This window comes from Cyprinus carpio, chromosome A3 (assembly GCF_018340385.1).
Source record: "Cyprinus carpio isolate SPL01 chromosome A3, ASM1834038v1, whole genome shotgun sequence".
NCBI classification, from domain to species: domain Eukaryota; kingdom Metazoa; phylum Chordata; class Actinopteri; order Cypriniformes; family Cyprinidae; genus Cyprinus; species Cyprinus carpio.
In genome coordinates this window covers 25,267,494-25,290,280 of record NC_056574.1, presented here as the reverse complement: position 1 = coordinate 25,290,280, position 22,787 = coordinate 25,267,494, and the positions used below count along the sequence as shown (strand labels likewise).

Here is a 22,787-nt window from a genome sequence, read left to right as displayed (position 1 = left end):
CTGACCTCGAGTGTCTGCCTAAAACTACAACCAGCCCACAACTCTGCATCTTCAGCCTACGCCCAACCACGGGCTTCCCAAGACGTCACTTCAACGACTACTGAACTTCCAGCCAATCAGCAACTTCGGGAAAACCCCTTTTCAGCGACAACAAAGGGAACCCCCTTTAAACAGGCATCACAAGTAACGTACCTCCAGACTCTGATCTGTACTGGTGAATCTAATATAATTTTAACCTAATTGATGAACTCAATGCGAGGGTTAATTAAGTGATTGATGTTTGTTCATGTCTATGCAGTTTCACGTATTGCTGTAAACTTGGGATTTCACATTTTCATTCTCTTAAACTCATTCTTCCCTAACTTTCTATCCTCCTGCAACTTGTGTGAATGTGTGAGTGCGTGTGGTTATGTGTTAGATTAGTTTATATGTCTTAGATTTATCTAATAAAGCCTTATTCATAATTGAAAACAGAAGTATCTTGTGTTTTGTGCTTACAAGTTAATGTCTTAAACTGCCGATCTTGTTACTGTGCTAATTAATAGTGTTTTCACTATACTTTGGATATTAATATCCAGCGCAGATTTGATGTTAAACGGCTCGTTCAGTGAATCGCTGGCCGTTTCAGTGATCAGCCGTGAAACATTGATTCTGTTCAAATTCCCTTTGAAATCTTAAATGATTCCCTTTGAGCTAAATTGACCTGTTTCCCTTACAATATATTAGCTACATAATACAGAAAGCAATAGTTTGTATTAGGCTGGCATAGATCCCAGGCTGATTTCAGTCCCAATCAGTCCCAAAGTGAATTCTCAGCTCCCCCAGTATCTCTGCTCTCTCTGTCTGACTTTTGTCAGATGTTCTCCTCCCCTGTGGCAGCTCATCGAGTTCCCCCGGGGGACCCCCCTGTGCCTTTCAACACTCACTCTCTTATCTCTTTGTCCAACACATGGACCTGTTTGGATTCCTTAGCTCCTCGCTGCCTCTAGCATGTCAATCACTCTCTGGCACCCTGCACTGGTGATCAGACCAGAGCATCCATCAACAATGACCAAAAAAATAGAAGAAGCCTCGAAGAGTAGAAGACGTTATCTATGGCAGCCTAACTTGTGTCATCACCGCTAACCTGCAGACATTACTGGATGAAAGTGGAATGAGGGGAACAACAGATCTAATGCTCAGTTTTGCATTCAGATTGCATGCTGAACTTTGGCGTAATTGCCCTATGAAAATCCAGGTGTAACAGATCAGCTTAGAAATGCATTACAGCGTAAAAAAAGAAGCAGCCTCTTTCGTACTCCATCACATGACCCCAATTTAGCTTTGATGAGGTCCCTCTTTAGCGGATCAAGTCGAAATGTCTCGGTGCCAACTCTGATCCACACTATTCCCAATATTTCATAGCGGCTTTTGAGAAATAAAAGACGTTTCAGCTTCTTAAGAGATAAAAGATCCACTGAGACAGTATAAGACGGGATGTGACCTCATTGCGTAGGGACCTGCTTAAAATAAAACAGTCCATCAAATGATTGCAATGTATGTAATTTAGTTTAGAGAGCAATACAAAGTGAATGCTAAGTCATTGTGGAGAAAAGGCTTGATAGGTTTAGTCTAAAGATGTCTGTGGGAGGCTGTTCCGACCCTCTCTTTTGTCAAGCTCGCTGTGTCGTGCGCTCCTAAGCATTCTGCGTTTGTTCATTGACGACAGTTGCGTGGAGTTATCTAGAACAAGTGTCATATTGTAAACAAAATGAAATGTGGTTATTGTAGCTCTCTGAGGATTTCATTTGCTCCAGTTACAGGCTGTAATCAGAAAGCCTGGTACGAAGAATCGACTTACGGTCCCTTTGAAACTTTGCTGCATAATGCATTCAGAAATGCCTCAGCTTTGCAGCTCGGCTGAACTTATTAATATAAGAATACTAACATTTGCTGCCTCTCATTGAAGAGAGTCTCATCGTTTATTTTTGTGATCTGAATTGCCGCTTGTGCGGACAGGCAGACTGGAGAATTCGGGGTTTTGATTGATGGCCGTGCATGGCTGCCAGAGTGTGTCCCTTGCACACATGTGACAGAGGTGAGCGGTTTAACACCTGCTCAACATATCACAAGACAGCAAGCCCACTAGCATCAAATGTCTTGGTTAAAGTTGAAGGACTCCTGTTGTAGACCAATGTACATAAATGCTCATTTACAGTAGCAGTCAAATATTTGGGCACACCTGGCTGATTTTTTTTGTTTCCTTTTATTTAACTTTTTTTTTAACCTTTCTAAGGTTACTGTTTAAAGGTACTGTGTTTAATTTTAGCACCACTTGCGGCATCAAAAAGAATTGCAACCTGTTTGTTCAAAAATCATCAAATGCTGCATTAAAAAAACTGAATTATTAATTAATCTATGAATACATGTATTATTTCTATAAATACATTTATTATTTATTTAAATTCATTCAGTTATTCATTCATTTATTCTATTTGTCTAAAAAAAATCTGCCATTGTATATTACGATTATTGTTGGCTCTGATGAATTGCTTTTGTTCTTTTTTTGTAAGTTGCTTTGGATAAAATTGTCTGCTAAATACATATGTGAATTTGAATTTATTTATTTATTTTAGAGTGTATTCACACCAGGAAAGTCCGCTAGTTCATTGCTTTGGTCCGCCCCAAACACAATGTTGATTTTTTTGTTTGGTGTGGTTTGCTTTCACACTGCTCTTTTTTCAAGTGAACCAGAAATTGTAAACAAAACCACATGTGTGCTAAAGGTCATCCATTCATTGGACAGAAATTCTCAAGCGTACCAGAGTTCATTTGGAACCGGACCGAGACCACCTCTTCAGCTGGGTCTCAGTGCAGTTGTTTGGTCTGCACCCGAGTGTGTTTGTTGTATTCACACCTGCCCAAAAGATCCGCACAAAGGGGGGAAACAAACTTGAGTTCGATTCAATCGAACCAAACAAGACAGGTGTGAATACACCCTTAAACATGTTTTGATTTTTTTGTATATTTAAATATATATTTTATTCATCAATTTGAATTTTTTTTTTTATAAATTTTATTTTAGAATGATTGTTTTTTTTTATTGTACATCTAGTCATAAATCTTTAGCCTAGAACAAGAGTGATGTTTTTAAATAATGTAAAATACAAGATAAAATACAGTGTAAAATACAAGAGTTTTGATTTGTATAATATTTTTTTCTGCAATTCCTATATTTTCATTTGTTATTTCATATGTTTGATACTGCACATGCACTGGAGCACCAGTGGGAACAGACAAGCACATTAAGACAGACACAGAATTTCTACTCAAATGTTTATGCAGTTTTGCTGTGACCAAACTGACCTGCTGGTCTGCTTGCATATGTGCCACTATCAAACATTTGCCATTTGAATGGTTTTGTCATGGTGCATCAGACCATGCATCGATCCAGTGCCACTGGGAAATCCATATTCCACAATTTAATTTGATCGTCATTATAAAGAGAGAGAGAGAGAGAGACAGAGAGCTCATCTGTACTGTCTGGGAATGTTGTTTTCATCAGCCAATAACTGAATTCAGCAAATGTAACTAAATCCATCATTCTGTTTTTTGCCCTGATATATACATGTACCTGTGATTTTTGTTTGTCTTCGCCACTCTATCCTACCATACACCCTATAAGCAATGTTCCCTAAATGGGCCTGTTACGACTGTCATCCCACAGGAGTTGTTTCCAACTGGACGAATCCAGTTTCATAAGCTGTGAGTCATTATACATCTGTGTTTCTTTAGTTTCAGGCACCTGATTAGCTCATTGTGAGTGTGCTACACTACTACAATGAGACAATGCAATGGCTTCCACTGATTGTGTGAGTGTGTGTCCATCTCCCTCATCCTTCCCTAACGTCAGCCAGCCTAAACCTGCCTTTCCTGGCAGATTAATTATGAGTGAGGACAACACACCTGCAGATGCATCTGACAGCTGGGAATAGATTGTTCTTCATGTGCTGGAGGTGTCTGCCACTGACGAATGCTCACAGCTGCTCTGTTTTGAGTGAAGCTTTCTGTAAAAGACAAGGTTTTTCTCTTGATGAAACAACTCTTTTTGTACATACTGCCTTGATTCTGCCAGACCTCATGCGAGGAGAGCTTCAACCACAGGAGGTCTGAAATACCTGGACAAAGTTTTCGGTTAGCATTCCCATTTATTTAATGGCAACTGCTCGGCTCGGATTTCTAGTAGTATGCAGTTGGAAAGCTGCCATCTTTGCTCATGGGCGCCCAGCAACGGACACAGTTGTTTTTGAGGCAATTACCTGAACTGTTAATGAAACAAATTGGGTACATGTAAATGTACTTTAAACAAAAATCTCCCTATATACTAAGATCAGTCAAGCCTTGATCTCTTATGCTCTATAATTCTAAAAGTTTAGGATTTTTTACTACAGTCATTTTGTGAAATATTATTACAATTTAAAATAAAATGTCATGTATTACTGCGATGGCAAATCATCGATGAATAAAAGTATTAATTTCCTTAAAAAAATAATAATCTTACTGACCTGAAAATTTTGAACAGTAGTTTATAAATAATTTAATTTAATCATATAATTTAACAATTAATAGGTCTAAACTATAAATTATCATACTACCTCATTAATTTCATTTACTTTGTTAATTATTTTTAACATTAAACAGTCCATATTAAACACTTGTGTCTAAATGGTGTATTTATTGCATTCACCAGCAGGGCCTAAGAAAGCTGTGCTAGCCAGTCAAGCCTTGACCTCTTAGCAGTGTTGCAGTAGTCATCACTTTAAGAAATTCTGAAGCTGAATGACTATTTATTAAGGCTTGCGGAAGGCTTTTATGCACTGTATTGTTACTCCGCAGCCAAACAGCCATTGAAAACTTATCAAGGACGGGTCCTGCACTCTTCTACTTTCTTGCTTGTTCTGTACAGTGCAGAGGACCTTAGCATTCAGCAAAGATTATGGGGGTGTATGAAGCAAAGCAGCAAGTCTTTCAATCTTGTTTTTGCTTTTTATTGTGTTTCTTGCACTTTTATCTGCAGGTGGAAGTCAGTGTGGCGCAGTATCTGTGGCGACAGAGTCTGCCATTTGTTTCATAGGTGGTGCAAATGACGAGAATGATGTTTTCTCTCCTCTGGCCCTAGAAAAAAATCACCTCACCCATCCAGTAAAGTGTGCGGCCTCTGTCTGGCCTCGATGATGAATGGTGGAGACTCTATCTGTCGCTCGCAGGCTGTGAGGCGGCATGTGTGTTTTGTGAGTTTGTGAGGGGGTGTGTATAAAGCGGAGTGCTGTGTTTATCTGTGTGTATTTTGGAGTGTGTGTGTGTGTGCCCTGTGGGCTCCTTTTCTCTCTTATACTGTGTAATTATTAATGGTTCTTGGACAGTGCCAGCTCCCCTCTCCTCTCTGTCTCTGAATATGGGTGGACCCGGGGCTCTTAAACTGGAGTGGCTGGTACTAGGGCCGTCTGGCAGGTAGAGCGGGTCACTGGCATGACAGTGAGTCTTCCTGTATGTGTGTTGCACAGTGTTTGCTTGTGTTTCTCTGCAGAGTTTTAAAAGAGGATGGTTAATGGCTCCATCAGGGCGACATAAAGCTCCCTCTTGTCTCATAAAATGATTGGGCTGGTGTGTTTGGCTGTGACACTTCACTGACTGACCCCACTGAGGTTCAGAGCGGCTCATGGTTTTATCCCTGAGGGAATTCTAGTCCTCCTCTGGTCTGTCAATTGAATTTCTTCTTAGCATCTGTTGACTGATCTGGTTACACACCCTTATTTTATTCATTAACGCTATAGTTCATCTAAAATGTAAATTCTGTCATCATTTACTTACCTTCACATTGTTTTGAACCTGTATTATGTTTTGTATTACTGAAGTGAATGGGAGCTGTCAAGCTTAAAAAATTAAGGACCTTAATAGCACCATTCATGTAGTTCTTATGGATCATGCTCTGTATTATGCATTATAATTTTTATGAATGAAATGTATACTTTTATTCATCTAGGATGGCTTAAAGGTGCTGTATGTAGGATTGACACCAAGTGGTTGAACTAGGTATTGCAGTCAAAATATTGGAGAGGGTTTTTTCACCCGGCCCCTCCTCCACAGACTTGGGCACAGGCAGGTTGCCAGATTGACGACACCAACAGGAACGAGCGCACTTGACGATGAATGAAATGAAATATGCTGTGTTTTCCACCAACTGGCAACCCGGGGTACCAAAATACAATTGGGTAAACTTGCAGTGGGCGTGTTTCACAAACCAAAACAGAGATCGACATTCCGGCCCGGAATGTTTGTTTATTAAAGACTGTTTTCCTGCAACTCCTACGTCTCCACGCTCCTCGCTCCTACACAGTAGATAACCGTGACAGCCATATGATAACAGAATTAAATTTTTAAAAAGTTGTTATTCATATTTATGAGAGAAGTAAAAATGCCCAGTTTGTGCTGAATCATAATATATTTAATTAATTCATTTCATAGATTTAAAAAAACAAACAAAAATGTTTTAGTACGTTTACAAGCACAGTTATAATTTAGTACATATTAATTTATTTTTTAGTTTTTTATAGATTGTGAGGTGGTTTTAGTGTGTTTGATATCTGAGTTATTATTTACACGTATGAAACTGAACTTTGCAAGCACTGCATTGGTACAATTTCAGAATTACAGCGTTTACATGACAAATTACTAAACTTTAAGTGCATGTAAACACTTATTGACTCAATGAATCTGGTCACAGTGGTTATCATCTTACTAGAGGGTTAGATTAACAGTGAATAATGACATAACTTTTTACAAAACAAAGTATTGGAAAAGTAAAACACCATGATAGCGAATAAATGATGACACAACTTTCACTTTTGGGTGAACTATTCCTTTTAAGTGGCAAAAATAAATGCCTTGCATACATACCACAACTCTCTCACGTATTCCCATCCACTGAAATGTCACTCTGCATGCCACCCTCTCTTTCTGGATGACATCGAAGCCATACATAGACTTGCATCACCTGAGTCCGCCTGCAGGCTCTTCAGAAGCGGCTGTCTGTCTGATGTCCTCTTTCAGTTCGGGATAGTCAGAGGCCCGCATTATTCTTGAATCATTAGTCACTGCAGTAAAGTGTGCTAAGCCACATGGCTCTGTACCTTCTCCTACTATAGGTTCCCTCACTAAAAGCCAGTGATGATTGCTTTAAACTGGGAGTTTTGCCAGGGAAACCATGAGAATTACAAAATCAATGATGCGCCAGAAGAGTCATTCAAGGGTGCCAGGCTGATTTTGCAGGTTGCTCTCCTGGTTCTTGAGATGGTGGCATAGTCAAGATAAAGGCTGTGGTGCATATGGGGAACAGAAAAGAGAAATGAGGGGAGGGATTGTGGGAATTGTAGGATGGGTATGAATGACTGGAGAGCACAGATGAGAACAGGGTGGTGGTCTCCTGCCTGGCGTTTCATAGACTATCGTGCAAGCGTCCAGCCAATGCTGCTAAATGAAGCATTTAGAAGAGCTCTGCAATATCTTTTTCTTTCTTTTCCCTTTCATCTTTTTGCTATTTAGAGGTTTGGTGCAGATTTAATTCATGCCCTGGAGAGTCATTACTCCTTTTCTTGCCTGGTATCGATTCTCTGTATTGTACCATACAGCACCTGCTTGATGAGGTGGGTGGCTGTTTGTCGCTAAAGGATTTGTTCTTATCTTCAAGGTTGTCTGGCCTCATGGTGGGGCTGACCTTGTGAAAACAGCTTGTCCATTACTCCTACTATGACCCTCCTAAACCCACCAGGTCCATATGACTCCCCTGCACTAGCTATTAGATTGGGTATCGATACTGATTTTCCAATTCAATTTGATTCTGAATCAATGGTTCTGAATTTTCTGATTCCAATTTCAAATTGATTCAGTTTGGATTCATTTGTTTATTTGGTCTATTTAATATATATATAATGTTGTACTTTATATAGAAAAACATGTTTTTTTTAGTTAATCATCTTTTTGAAACATTTCAGAATTGGTTGAAGTAAATTTTTTTAATTAATTTCAAAGTTGGTTGGGAAGTCGTGGCCTAATGGTTAGAAAGTCAGACTCAAAACCCAAAGGTTGTGGGTTCGAGTCTCACACCGGCAGAGATTGTAGGTGGGGGGAGTGAATGTACAGCGTCCCACCTTCAATACTACGACTGAGGTGCCCTTGAGCAAGGCACCGAACCCTCAACTGCTCCCCGGGTGCCACAGCAATATGTCTGCCCACTGCTCCGGGTGTGTGTTCATGGTGTGTGTGTGTGCACTTTGGATGGGATAAATGCAGAGCACTAATTCCGAGTATGGGTCACATACTTGGCCACGTCATGCAGCTGAGTTCACATTTACTGTTACTCTATAAAAATGTTGTGGTGTAATTCTATTTATTTCAATAGAAATCCATGTGATTAGAAGTTGAGGGTGAAAAAGTTCCCCATGAAGATTTTGTTCACGTTCAAGTTGGTCACGCATATTCGTCGTGCTGACCAACAGAAAACTGCTTGGTTTGAAAGTGACTTCTGTGTGAGCTGTGCTTCATACAATGCCTGCACTACCAACAATGGAAAATGGACTGTTTTTTGTGAACACATTCTAAGAAGTACTGGCTCATAAGGACTGCACTGTTCTGTTTGTGTTGTTCATATAGATTTTTTTGTCATTATTTCTGTCTTAACTGAAATAAAGAGCCTTCTAATTTGGTTAAATTTAGAAAATATTAACTTAAACAGGGCCCAAACAATGAAGTTTTGTGAATAATACAAATAAATGTTTAAACAGCCACTGAAAAAAGGCACTTGTAAAATACAAGTATTGTGATTTTGAGATTCCATATCAGAATTACTCAAATGAATTGGGAAATGGTAATTTTTACCTTGCCCTGTAGGTTTAAGATCTTAAATCTAACATGTCCTGGAAGACTTCCCTCAAAAGAGATGAAATGCTAACACTCCTATCAGACTTCCTACCGTGAGACAGACTGTGAATTATTAGAGCGATAGACTACATTCAGATAACCCCCTCTACCTTTTTTAGGTCGCCTTTAACCAGTCCAGAAACATTATTAAATACGATATTGATACCATTTGTTTTCATGATGTTAATGATGGCCATTCATATATTCCCAACCTCCAAGCGTTGTGACAGCAGCATTGATTAAAACAAGGCAATGCTGCAGAAGAGGTACAAAAAAGTTGCTTGTTCTGAATGCTGATGGCATTTTTTTTTGCAGAGGATCCCTATTATAATTAATCTAGTTGTCTTTCAGCAAACCCTTTGACAATGTGGCCTGGGTAGGAAGCATCTGTGTACCGTAGGGACTGCTTTGCACAGATTTTTTGGGGAGCCATTGTAAATGGTGTTTAAAGGACGTCACCGTCACTGTAAAATGCTGCCAGGGGACTCTGGGAAATGGGGCTCTGGGAATATAAATCATACTGTCCTTCATATCGACTTTTAACATTACACTCACATCCACGGCACAAGAGCAGCTAAATTGCTCTCATATATGCGGGGCTGTAAATAAATAAACAGAGCCCTGTATTTCTCTGAAGCCTCTGGAACATCTCCAGACAAGGAAATGCGGGACTTTGAGACTGACATGCTTCACTGCTGCACTTTGCCTGATTAATACATCAACATTTTTTTTTTTTTTCTGCATCATAAACTCTCCAGTGCACTTTAATCTTAAGATGAACTGGGTCACATATTCCTCTCATTTAAAACTAATTATAAGCCTTGTGTTTTAAATAATAAAAATGGTTGTATCCATTCCTTTGGCCATATCCAATTTGATGAGATTAAGAGGGGAAACAAGAGGGTTGTGCTAGAGGAAGATTTGTATCTGGGGGAAATACGACGCATAGACACGGCCCTTTAGGAAGAGCTGTTGTATGAATTCTTGCTGTACCCTTTTTTCGCTGCTTATGGCTGACTTCAGCTGACTGGCTCTCTCTTTAAACACAATGAGGGAATAAAAGTGTGTGAATGTATGAAGGAGGAAAAGAAGCTGACGTGGCAGTGGGATCCATAATCTCTTTCTATTTTGTGCGTGTGACCAAGAGAGGGAGAAATGTGATGTCGTGGCCCTGACTAATAATGAGGAAAGACGTAGCTTATATGTTCATTCAAAGCTGTTTTTAGCCACGAGTGTAGGACTATTTGTGCTGCAGCAGGCTTAAACTACCACAGTGTGTCCTGGCGTTGCTGTATCTGTGTTAAAAGCCTTTGTTCATTTTATGGGTCCTCCTCCTGAAATAACTGAAGGGAGGCACCAGTAGTTTTGATGTATTGTTCAACCATTTTTTCCCCTACCATTATTAAGATGATCGCTAAAATTATTTTAATGCATAATTGCAGGAGATAGCCAAGCATATCTAAGAGTATATACATATCTAACATATATAGAGTATCTAAAAACATTATTTTAATTCTTGATAGATTAACTTCTTCAGTTTTGTAAACTGTTGACCCAGTACTCAAGAATCAGTGTAGCATTTCTCCTACTGTAGCCCATTGTGCAGCTACTGTTGTATGTCTGTTTCCAAATAGTCTTAGTGGAGAGAAATGTCATAGTCCCCAAGCGCTCATTGGTACTGTCTAAATGACTTGTTCCTCTCGTATCTTTCCAGCCAATATGAGGTGCAGGACAAGCAGAACCACTGCCAGCCTTTTTTCTACTGTATCCAAATCACCATGTGCTCAAATTTGACTTTTCGTCACATTCTTTCAGCACGATCAGATGCAGACATCGCCAACAGTGCTGCCCAGGGTGCAATCAAGATCAGATGTAATCTTCACAAAATTACGTATTATTATTGCTGATCTACTGTGTTAAACTCTATATTCTGATATCAGCCCGAGGGTAGAGATGACAGGGGTCCTATTGCTCAGATCCTTGATGCTATTTGCACTCAGCTGAACATTTCGCTGATGTTTATTATTAATTTACCTGCAATTTGCCATACAAACTTCACCATCCTGCTAGCAAAAATCATCAATTTTTAAAACATCATTTTGGCTCTCTGATGGATCTATAATTTAGCAGCTCCTCCAAAAATGTGACATAGTTTTGCAATTATACCCAAGGCCTTAGGTTGGAACTCTAGGAATGAATATTGCATTACTCCCTATTCTTTAATAAAGTTAATTATTTTAATACCAAATATTTGTAGCTCTCACTAAATAAAAAATCATAGTTCTCCAAAAAAATTCAGTTTTATTTAAATATTATTTATTCACATTCATGTTGTTCCAAACCTGTATGATTTTCATTCTTTATTGGGTAAAGATGAATTTTTGAATTCATATCCTGGCTACATTTTCAGTATTATGAAAATGAGTGAGAAGTTGGGATGTTAAGCTTCATGATTACATAAAGCACCATAATAGTTTCACAAAAGGGGAGTAAATGAATCATGTGCTTTATTCCAATTCTTCTGAAACCACATGATAGATTTGTGCGAGGAAAAGACTGGAAAAACATGAGGATGATTAAATGATTTTTAATTTTCTTTCATTTCGTTTAGCTACATTTTTAGGGTTGAGTCATTATAAGCGCTTTAGAAGCTGTATATATATGCAGCTATATTCAGTGTTGTTTATACGTCATAGTGTTGTTAGCAAATAATTAGTGGTGTTAGATGACAACACAAGCTTTTAGGCCAATATTGAGAACCAAGTCACACGTTTTTGAAGGTGAAAGTGTGAAATGTACCTCGCAAAACCCCAGAGGCTGCATACATCACCCCTGACTTCCTTAAATTGGAGCAAGAAGAAGAGCAGGTTGTGCTCACTGCACCAAAAATATTCCATCCACCCCTTTTTAATAATCCCACCTAATTACTGTTAATGCAGTAAAACCCTTGCGGATATCTTCTCATCTGCTACTGTAAGACCAAACACAGTCTCCATTTATAGGAGACTATGGAGGGCATCAGTGGCTAGTTTGTCATTTTAAAGACAATCAATGTTGGACCAAGGGGTAATTTATTCATCATCTAGGTGCTCGTTGGGAGAAATCGCCTATTGGCAGATTTTGCATTTAGTTACCTGGCAGTCAGCATCGGACAAACGTGCTGTAATATAGATAATGCTAAATCAACAGCCTCATAATATCTCATTAAATCTTGCAGCTGCTAGTGTGCATGCAGGTCAAAGAAAGTCTTATCGTGGGCGTAATTGAATGTTGGTATGAGAGAATGTTGTGGGTTGATGAGGTGACTGGCTATGTTTGTGAACCCCTGCTTTGCTTGTGTGTGTGTGTGTGTGTGTGTGTGTGTGTGTGTGTGTGTGTGTGTGTGTGTGTGTGTGTGTGTGTGTGTGTACTTTATTTGTTTTATTTTTTTTTTATTTTTTTTTTTTTTTCGGGTGGGGACTTAAACCTGAATGCACACAGACTCATGGGGACTCCTGTCACTGTAGGGACCTAAATTGAGGTCTCCATAGGGAAACAAGCTTATAAATCATACAGAATGAGTTTTTTTTATATAAAAATGCCTGTAGTTTTGTGTGAGGAGCAGTGTTTAGGTGTAGGGTTAGTGTAAGGGGATATAAAATACAGTTTGTACAGTATAAAAACCATTATATCTATGGAGAGTCCCCACTAAGACAGCAAACCAGACAAGTGTGTGTGTGTGTGTGTGTGTGTGATGTTCAGCAGGAGTGTTGTTGTGTAGCTGTTAATGAATGGGGAGAGAAACACAGCTTAGTCAGTGCTAACAGCAGGGGTGTAAAGTGCTGGCTAGACATGATGTATGCTGGAACAGAGGGTGTGGTCACCCCGAAGAGAAAGAGAGGAAAAAACTCTCTGTTCATGTTTCCCTCAAGAATGGAAGTGGGTTTGTAAATGATGACTTTTCATTTTAGGTTGAACTATCCCTTTAAACTCAGCATGTGACACTGTTCACAGCTCATTTTATAATCATAAGCTGCTGTGTTTCTCAGTTCAACAGGATATTCAATCAGAAAAATGTAAGGGAAGAGCTATGTCAGGAATGGTGCATATCTACGTTCTACTTTTTTTCTGGCAGTGGTTCTGGAAGTATTTTTCCCATTAATTTTTTGAATAGTGATTTCAGAAAATTATTCAGTTCATTCTGCATTTACAGTGGATATAGAAAAGAATCACCCCCTTTAAAATAATCACATTTTGTGGCTTTGCAGCCTGAAATGAAGATGGACACATTTTTATCTTTGTTTTATCCAGCTGTATTTACTCAGTGCAACTTATAACATCTAAGTGAAAATTATAACACCAACATTTAGACATGACAAAAATAATAATAATAATAATAATAATAATAATAATAATAATAATAATAATAATAATAATAAAAGTAAAACACAGAATCAGTGAGTGGGAAAAAGGATCACCCCCCTCCTAAAAATGACTTGTAAACTCAATCATTTGTAACTAATCACCTTTTCAATGGCACACAAAGCCATTTGACTTCAACTGTGATCAGCTGTGCATGAAAATAACTTTCCTGGAGCATTTCAGTCCTTGTTACTGCAACTGTAGCAAACAATCAACTGTGGGTGGCAAGACACTGTCAAAAGATTTCCGGGATAAAGTTGTGGACAGGCACATTTCAGGAGATGGATACAAAAAATGGCTTTAACAATGCCTAGAAGAATATTTGTAACAACACAGACCCTTCCTGGATCTTTACGTCACTCCAAACTGGATGAAAGAGCCAGGAGGAAACTGGTCAGAGAGGCGACCAAGAGGCCTACAGCAACTCTCAAGCAGTTCCAGGAATTCTGCACAAATGTGGCTTGTATGGGAGGGTTGCAAGAAAAAGCCACTCCTCAAGAAAGGCCACATGCAGTCGCGACTTAGCTTTGCCAAAACACACCTCGAAGATTCCGAGGCACATGAGACTAAAATTTGCCCCAACCCAATTTGGCCTCAACACCAAACAAAATGTCTGGTGGAAATCCAATACAGCTCATCATCCATGGTGGATTATGTGTAGTGTAGATTTTCACAGGGAATTCTGCAAGTTAAAAACTTGAAATCTCCCAGATAGAGATGTGACGGTATGAAATTTCTTATCACGATTATAATGACCAGCTTTCCACCATGTTTTCACACAAAACGAAACTACTCTGCGTGCTGTGTGCATGTGAGACTGCTACTTAAAACTGTGCTTTATGCTGGACAGTGTATATTTATCCTGAGTTTTTCAAATGGCGGTAATCGAATACAGTTTTAATGATAATCCCCAATATCATGATTTATTGTCAAACCGGTAATCGTTCCATCCTTACTTCCAGAATTCAAACTGAATTCTACAAAAGCTTAAAGTGTTAGATATATTACAGTCACAGACCTCTTGGTAGGTCTTGGAACGTTTATACATTATCGTTAAAAATCATTTTTATGGACAAAATGAATGGAATTTTACTTCCAGAACCCTACTGTTGATTAGATAAAGTAAAATGGAAATGGAGCCAGATATCTGGAAGGAAGGAGTAGGATTTTTGAGGTGAGCGAAAAGGAAATGACCAACTTTTATTCATTTCTTTCTTCCGTGGAACACATAAGAAGATATAAATAAAAAAATTTTTTTTTACTTTTGACCATATTGACAAACAGTATATTTGTATAGCCAAAAACATTTAAAACAGTATTCAAAATATATTTTTTTGTGTGTGTTCCACAGAAGAAAGAAAGTCATAAAGGTTTGGAACAACATAAAGGAGATTTAATGATGACACAATTTTCATTTTTGGGTGATCTATCGCTTAAAGTCATAATGACAAAGTGCGGTATCTCAATTCTCCTCTGTCTCTCTCTTATTCACCAATTAGCAGATGTGACCTCTGATGAGTGGCAACCTGTGCTGAACATGATGGACAGGAAATTGGAGCTTGTCAGAAGTTTGGCATTGTTAACAAGTCAGCAGTTTGCGAACAGGAGTGACACTCAAATCCCATTAGTGTATATCTGCAGGGGATTATCTCAGTTCGCTCCCTTTTTATGCTACGTTAGAGGAGGTGCAGTGGAGATGTAAATGACAAAAGGAACTTGAACGAGGAGGAAGGTAGTACTTGTTGACAGTGCCATACTGTCTTGCAGCTGATTTACGGTGCGCTCTGCAAAGTTTATCTCCACAAGCGAAGGGAAATTCAGACACTGTTAGAACAGTAACTTCTAGAGATTCAGCAAACCCCTGTGGAGGATTTTAACATATTCCAGAACATGGACCTTATTCATACTGTACAACAAAGCCTCCTCCTCCAGTGCTTTGATGCCTCTCACTGGCTCCCTGCACCAGCAGTGCTTTTGTTCAGCGCGAGCCAAACTGTTATTTATGCATGCAACACAGTTCAGCTGTAAAAGGAACACTGGGCTGTATCGTTGTTCTTAGAGCTTAATCAATCACGTCTTGGGAGAATAGGCTCTGGGTCCCAGCTCTAGTTATGGCCAGGTGACTGATAAGTAGTATTGATCATTCTTTTTTTCCCCCCATTACCCCTGTTGAGACTGATGGAGCCCTGTGTTTCCTATGGGGAGCTGTTTTCAGGACCAAGGACAGCTCCTGGCCACCCGCTGCTACAGATTCCACTGCCACTGGAGTTTTATTATTTATGGACATGTGCATGCTTGCCCTTGAAATCAATGCTGTTATTGATTTATCTGCGCTTTGTATCTGAGGGGATTTCTAAGAACATATATCAAACAAATATATGCCTTATATAGACCAAGGCGATGTGTTAGAGGGATATTTCAGCCAAAAGGACTTTTCTGTCATCATTTACTCACACTCATGTTGATCCTAACCTGTATAGGTTATGAAATTAACTAGCTAATCACAACTGTTTCCTGAAATTGTAGTAACTGTCATTTGAACCTTGTTAGTTTAATAATATATAACCATCATTAAAGACATCACACCGATGATGAAGTTATTACTTCAGCTTATTAATAGATTTGTGATTGAATGAATATCAGATTATTGTTGTAAATACTAGCTATGGCATCTTAAGGCTACTTCACTATTTAGTTACCCTGTTTTGCTTTATTTTCAAATGTTTGAATCAGTCACAAGTTCCCTCTTATTGTACATCATACTCCAGGGTTCTTGTGCACATTCGCACATGCACACTTTTCAAAAACAGCACTTGACATATGGAATGAGATATATAGATCACTTCAACGGCTATTAAGGAAGTGACGTCCTTTGACATTTCTGGTTAGTGGTCGAGCCGCTTGATTCACAATGGGGTTGTGGTAATTTATTTAATCCTGGTGTTTAAAATGTCAAATTTAAAATTAGATCCTTGTTGCTCGGTGGCTGGGTGCACCCTTTTTTTCCTGGAACTAACATTCAGAAATTAAAGTGTTTAGATTTCTGAGAAACACACCTGGATTGCCAACTTGATTACCTTGAAGGACTGGTTCATTCAAAACACACTGGCCAGCATTGAAATGCATTCACCTTCTGTTTATTTGTGACTACATGATGACTCAGATAGAACATTCAAAGCCTTTCTCACACTGTTCCACAGCAACAAACTTGACCAAACTAAACACACACATTTTGAAATAAAGGAAATAAGTAATAATGGCATGTAGCGATTAGTTTACTAGCATACATTTAGCGTTGTATTATACATGCATGTTCTGTAAAGCTGCATTGAAAGAAAATGTATTGTGGAAAGTGCTATACAAATAAATATGAATATTTGCATAGATATACAGACTGACCCAGCAATGCAAGTGAAATGTCCACGAATAACCTCCCTGGACATCTTAGTGACAAACCATGATAAGTATGTAAGTGTAAGTTTGTCTAGCTTCAGTTTAACCAAACACAAGACTGATGTCATCCACATTTTATGAACAAATGTTCCCAAACTTTCCACTAAGGATATAAATGTAAGCATGTACACGTGTACACAATCGCAGCATCAATCATATATTGCTAGCAATGCTTTTGGAAAACACATCCCTGATTAGTAAACAAATTATTCAGACAACCGATACTGGATCAATTGAATCATTTTTCAAAATTTTTGAATCTTTTTTTTTTTAATTACATTTTATTTATATTTTTTTTAACTTATGTTATTCATTTAAAAACAACCCTAAACAGTGAATTAAACATTCCTTGACAATAGCAGTGGTCCACTATCACGCAGGATGGAGCAAAGGACATAGAAAGAAATCATAGCAATGTTGAAATGGTCAAATAAAAGGGACAACAAGAAATGGGTCTAAACTCCATGTCAAGTGTAAAGCTTTGTATAAAAATACAATTTCCAGTTTCAGTTGGAGTTGGGCAGTCATGTGTACCAAGGTTTTCAGTCCAATGACCCAGTTTTCTTTTTTAATCCATTTAATAGTTTTTTTTTTCTTTGTGCAGAATATATCTCTGGTTTTGTCTACACATATACTGGGGTATCTCCTTTAAATGGAAGAGGGGAGTAAAGGGAAAATCTACACATAAAATAGACAATCTCATCTTTAACCTCTTATCTGAAGTGATTGCATCAATTGACATTATTTTAAATTTAGTCTCTCTCAAAACTAGTAAAATGAAGGTAAAAAACCTGGAAATTTAGTTGCAACCAGAACAGATTTCTGTGCTAGTCCCATCCCTTCTGCCGCATCTCCTGCTACCCCATTCCCACATTCCCATGTCTAGTTGAATAACCTGAGCAGGGAGAAGTTGTGTGCAGCTTGCTGCAGTGCAGTTACTGCCCACCCCATCTCCCTCTCTCGCTCTCTCTCTCTCTCTCTCTCTCTCTCTCTCTCTCTCACTCACTCACTCTCTCAGCTGTGTTTTAGACTGACTTTCTGTGTTTTGTTTTCCCACCACTGCTTTCACTCTCTTTTTATTCTATGTTCCTTTCTCTAACTGTTGTTTTTGTTAGGAAACAAAGCCGAGGTTTAGTGTGTCCCTGCACCTTTCTCTCTCTTTCTCTTTGCTTTCCTCATGCTCTACGCAGCCCCTGATGGTTTTTGAGCATTTATTGGTTGCTTCCACTGGCTGCTAATGTGAGAGAATATCCTTGATAATGTATTTGTCAGGGGCTGATGCATGTGTGCATGTGTGTGCGTGTGAGTGATGGATCTCATCTGGGACTCAGTGTGGGGTGATAACCGCTTCCAGCTGCTGCTTTTCATCCATTATCAACACAGCTGGATCAACCTCCATCCTCTCTGTCACCGTCTCCGACTGTGTTTCTTCTTTTTTCCAGTGTATTTTGCTCTCTCATGTGCTTACGCCATTTACACGGCAATCACATGCTGTAACTGACGCCAGCAGTATCAAAAGCCGGAGAGCCGTTTTGCTGACTTGCTTTATTTTGCAGTTCTTGCCTTCTAAATAATTCACCTCATACATATGTGGCTGTGCTCCCATTGACAACAATTGGAGTTTTGCTGCCTATCTACATGTACTGCTCAAAGAAAGAGTCGAGGGATTGTATTACATCTGTGTAAACATGTGTGAGGGCTTTGATACTTCTGCACTTTTCAACTCACAGCCATTTTTAGCATGTTTGCTGCATTGACATTCGATCGCAAAGGGAGAACATGCTATAAAAAGATCTGTTTTAATGTCTGCAGACTGCTTGCTAAGCCTTTGGTGTCTGAACACTTTAATAACTGTCTCAATTAGACATTGTTTCCCTTTTTCTGGAGCTGTCTGGGCCCTTTTAAAATGACACTCTTCATTTTAGTTTTCTGTGGTGGGACCGACTTTCTGAACTCTTTCCAAATGAAACTGCAGAAAATGCAAGAGATATCTATTAGGACTCCCTACCATCAGGGGAACAAAATTCCATCTCAGTAAATCATGTTAAGTCTATTGATTTTTTTATTTAGCTGCTGTTGCTTTTGTCTTTCCGGCAGCATAAGCCAGTTTCATCTGCAACAGGTGTATTGGGACAAGCAAACGGCACAGAATACCATGATCATTCAAAGGTTTAGTTTTTGTCAAGGAAGCCAGTAGCCCCTCGCTACAGAACACAAGATCCAGGTGGAGTGGTTGGATCTACATATAGGGGGTGGAGATTGGTAGGTTTATGGGTGGAGATGGGTGGGTTTAGGAATCAAGGGGTGGAGATGGGTGGGTTTAGGTATGTGTGGGAGGAGTTAGATCTGGATCTAACCACGCCCCCTGGATCTTGTGTTCTGCAGTGAGGACCATCTCATGGAAGCCACAAACTCTGAGCAGACAGTCGTGCATCTAACCAAAAGCTCATGAGCCAAACTGTCTCCTGCATATGCTGTATGAATAAAAAATGCTATCAACTTTTTTCGTGATACATTCAAAGAACATTGATGCTAGAGAACATGCTTTGGTATAGCAGTTATACATGTTATACAGGTTTAGTAAGACAATTAAATAAAACAATAAAAACTGTAATTTTGTGAAATATTATTACAATTTAAAATAATTATTGTATATTGTCTATTTGAATATATTTTAAAATGTAATTTATTCCTGTAATGACAATGCTGATTTTAGCAGTCATTAACCCAGTCATTAGTGTCACATGATACTGATTTGCTCAGGAAAACTCAACCATATTTTTTTTTCAGTATTTTTCATAAAAAGAATGTTCAAAAGCACAACATTTATTTGAAATGGAATTATTTTGTAACCTTATAAATGTCTTTACTGTCACTTTTAATCAATTTAATGCATCCTTTCTGAATAAAAGTATTAATAAATAAAAATCTTACTGATCCCAAACATTTGAACAGTTTCCATCTTTTCCATGTCCAATTTCCATCTTTTATACTGCTCATTATAATGTTGTGATGCCTAAATTCACTTGTAGCTTTTTAAAATGATTAATTTTAGTTTATTTTTTAATTGAATATTAATTTTAAATGTATATAAATTATTACGTTATCGACCATAACATCTGTATAAATATTGATTGGTAATAGCCAGAATTTTAATATTATTGTATCACTAATTAATGGATATGACAGGTAATTTGATCCAGAGTGCATTACAGTCAATGCAAGTCATACATTTTGAGCAGAATTTGCATTCCCTGGGAATCAAACTCATAACCTTGGCAATTCCCTGGGAATAAAGGTGGTAAATTTTTGATTGTGATGATTGATGTGTTCAATTTGTTTTCTTATATTTTGAATGGAGAGTGATGAGTGTTTTATGTTGTACTAATGATGTCCCTACAGGTCAAAAGAAACGTTCTCCAGCTCTGCTGAGATGTTCACTATAAAGAAATGCTGATACTTGAAAGATGGGGGGCGTCTCTCCTTCCTGTCCAAGTGGCTTCATTAATTGGCCAGTGTGAATTTAAAATAACTGTCTTAATTAAACACTCTAGACTTTTTCCACCAGGGTCGATCACCACAGAAACACCGGTCAGAGTCTCCTTTAGCTACCAATCCCAGCATGCCTGCATGTATGATTACGTACACCCTGACGACCCAAGCAGGGCAAGTTCAAGAGACCAAGAGAAGAACCTTGAAGTGAAGAGCTCTCAGGTTTTGATGATCTGCAGGGTTTCAGATCATGTTGGAGCTGTGGCTATGTGGTTAGTTGACAGTGGTGTTATTGAAGATGTTTACGTCTATAATTTTTTGTCATTTCTCCTGTCAGTGTTAGAAAAATGGCAGTAACCCCCAAAAGATGACAGACACAAGCTCCCAGCATTCCCTTCCCTCAGCTCACAGACCGCTCCTGAGGAGAATGTTTCAATTACAAAGCTCTGATTGATGTTCTCTCTGGTCATCTGGCATGCAGTGAGGCACAATAATCAGAGGACTGCTGTTACAGTGCGGCTGACACCGCTGACATAAATGAGCAACAAATCCAATCATATCCAATATGAGCTGAGCACTATCAGTCCCCTGATGCTGGGAGGGAGATCTATAGTCTTTCATGCCAGACCTCATGTTGCGATTGATGCACTGACTTCAAGTAAATAAGTTGGATGTTGTCTGAAGAAAATGACGCACTTGAAAACAAGTCAGGTTTAAAAAGAAAACTAAGCTTTTGATTGAGACTGTTCAAGTGCATCTCATGGGAGCAGCTTTTCTACATGAGTGTAAAAATCTTTAAAATATGTCATATAAATTCTGACATTAGACATTTTCATGTTGTGGCTGATAGCTGATAAATGGCCAGTAATACTATATTATCTAAAATAAAAAGTATATTTTTAAAAAAATAGTCACAACATTGTATTATTAGTTTATTGTTAAATATACTGTTTAAGTATTTGAATATAACATCTTAATATTACATAATATTATTAACATGTAATAATATAAAATAAATTGAACATATATATATATATATATATATATATATATATATATATACACACACATATTACTAAAGTGTATTATGTAAATACATTTTAATATTAATAATTAACATTATTAATTTAAATATTAATCTTTATTATATTATATATAATGTCAAAGTTAAATATGTACTAGATTTTTACAGTTTCATTTTTATTTCTTAAATCAGCAGACGATAAATATTATAGTACCGATATGTTTTATACAGAAATCCTTGTATGTTATATTGCGATGATTAGTTTTATATTAAAGTTTTTAAGATCATTTTTAATATTTAATTAATGTTTACTTAATACTTTAGTAAACATGTAGTACAAACAGTAGTAAAAAGTATACAATATTAAATCAAGGAATTAATTAATATTATTTATTATTTTTTAATCAGTTTTATCATCCAATAACCTAAATGATACTGAAATGTTTTGCATCCCTTATCTAAACTTGCATTTGTGATGCATGCTGGGTTATCAGTTTTAGGGGTTTATGAATGGATTTACAATGCATTGTTTGTCTGCCTACAACAGAGAGCTGCTTTTTATTGTGGTACACATTTACTGTCATATTTGCAAAGTATTAAGCATGATTCATTATTATTATTATTATTGCTTGCTGTAGTAATAAAAGATCAGCAGCGCTTATGTTTGACCACCAGAGGGCCCTGCTTTCTCTCTCTCATTCACTCTGTCTCTCAATCCTTGGTCCTGATCTGTGTCTTGCTGGGCTCTATGTGTGTATAAGACAGACAATCAGCAGCCATGAGCGAGCGAGTCTGCCTCTGTTCAACGCGGCTGTGCTGTGCAGTGTGTGTGAGTGTGAGAGAGTCAAACCCTGCTCCGCTATGCCGTCTGAATGCTGATGTCTTACGCTGCAGCAGTGGCCCACTTATCCAAGTAACCACGCGCAAGTCTGTCTCTTCCTTCTCTTTCATCACTCACTTTCCCTCTCGTCGTCCTCCTCTCCCTCTCTCTCTCTTTCTCTAACTGGATGCATGAGGAGGGGTGAATCAGCCCACAGGACTGAAACGAGGACGTCTTACTGCTGATGCACACACTTCTGCTCAAACATCCCACAGCTCTGTGTGTGTATGCATATTATTTCTGTTTGTGTTTTCCATGCATTCCTCTGCACACATGCTCAAGGTAACGTCGCTGGATATTTGGAGCAGGTTGATCCCTGGCAGCTTGCACCAGGCGGCATTGGTGTGTATGTGTGTGTGTTTGTGCTAATGGTGACTGGCCCTGGCACATTAGCTCAGAGCAGCGCTGGAGCTTGTGACAGCCGTGCCAAAGGCAGCCCGCATATGTCCACCCCAGCATGGGGAGCGTGGCGGCAGCATCTGGGGTCCTTTCAGAGGCACAATCTACTAAAACAGCAAATACAAGCATTAAAACAAACCTCCCTTGCAAAGGACACACTCCCTGGGTCTATGGTTGTGCTAG

At 38.5% G+C, this 22,787-nt stretch overlaps 1 protein-coding gene across 1 annotated transcript in view; it reads left to right on the top strand.

Annotated features, from left to right (window-relative positions):
- LOC109055817 (glutamate receptor ionotropic, NMDA 2A-like) overlaps nt 1-22,787 on the top strand; it is a 123,660-nt gene that overhangs the window by 15,460 nt on the left and 85,413 nt on the right. The gene's annotated exons all lie outside the window — the stretch shown is intronic.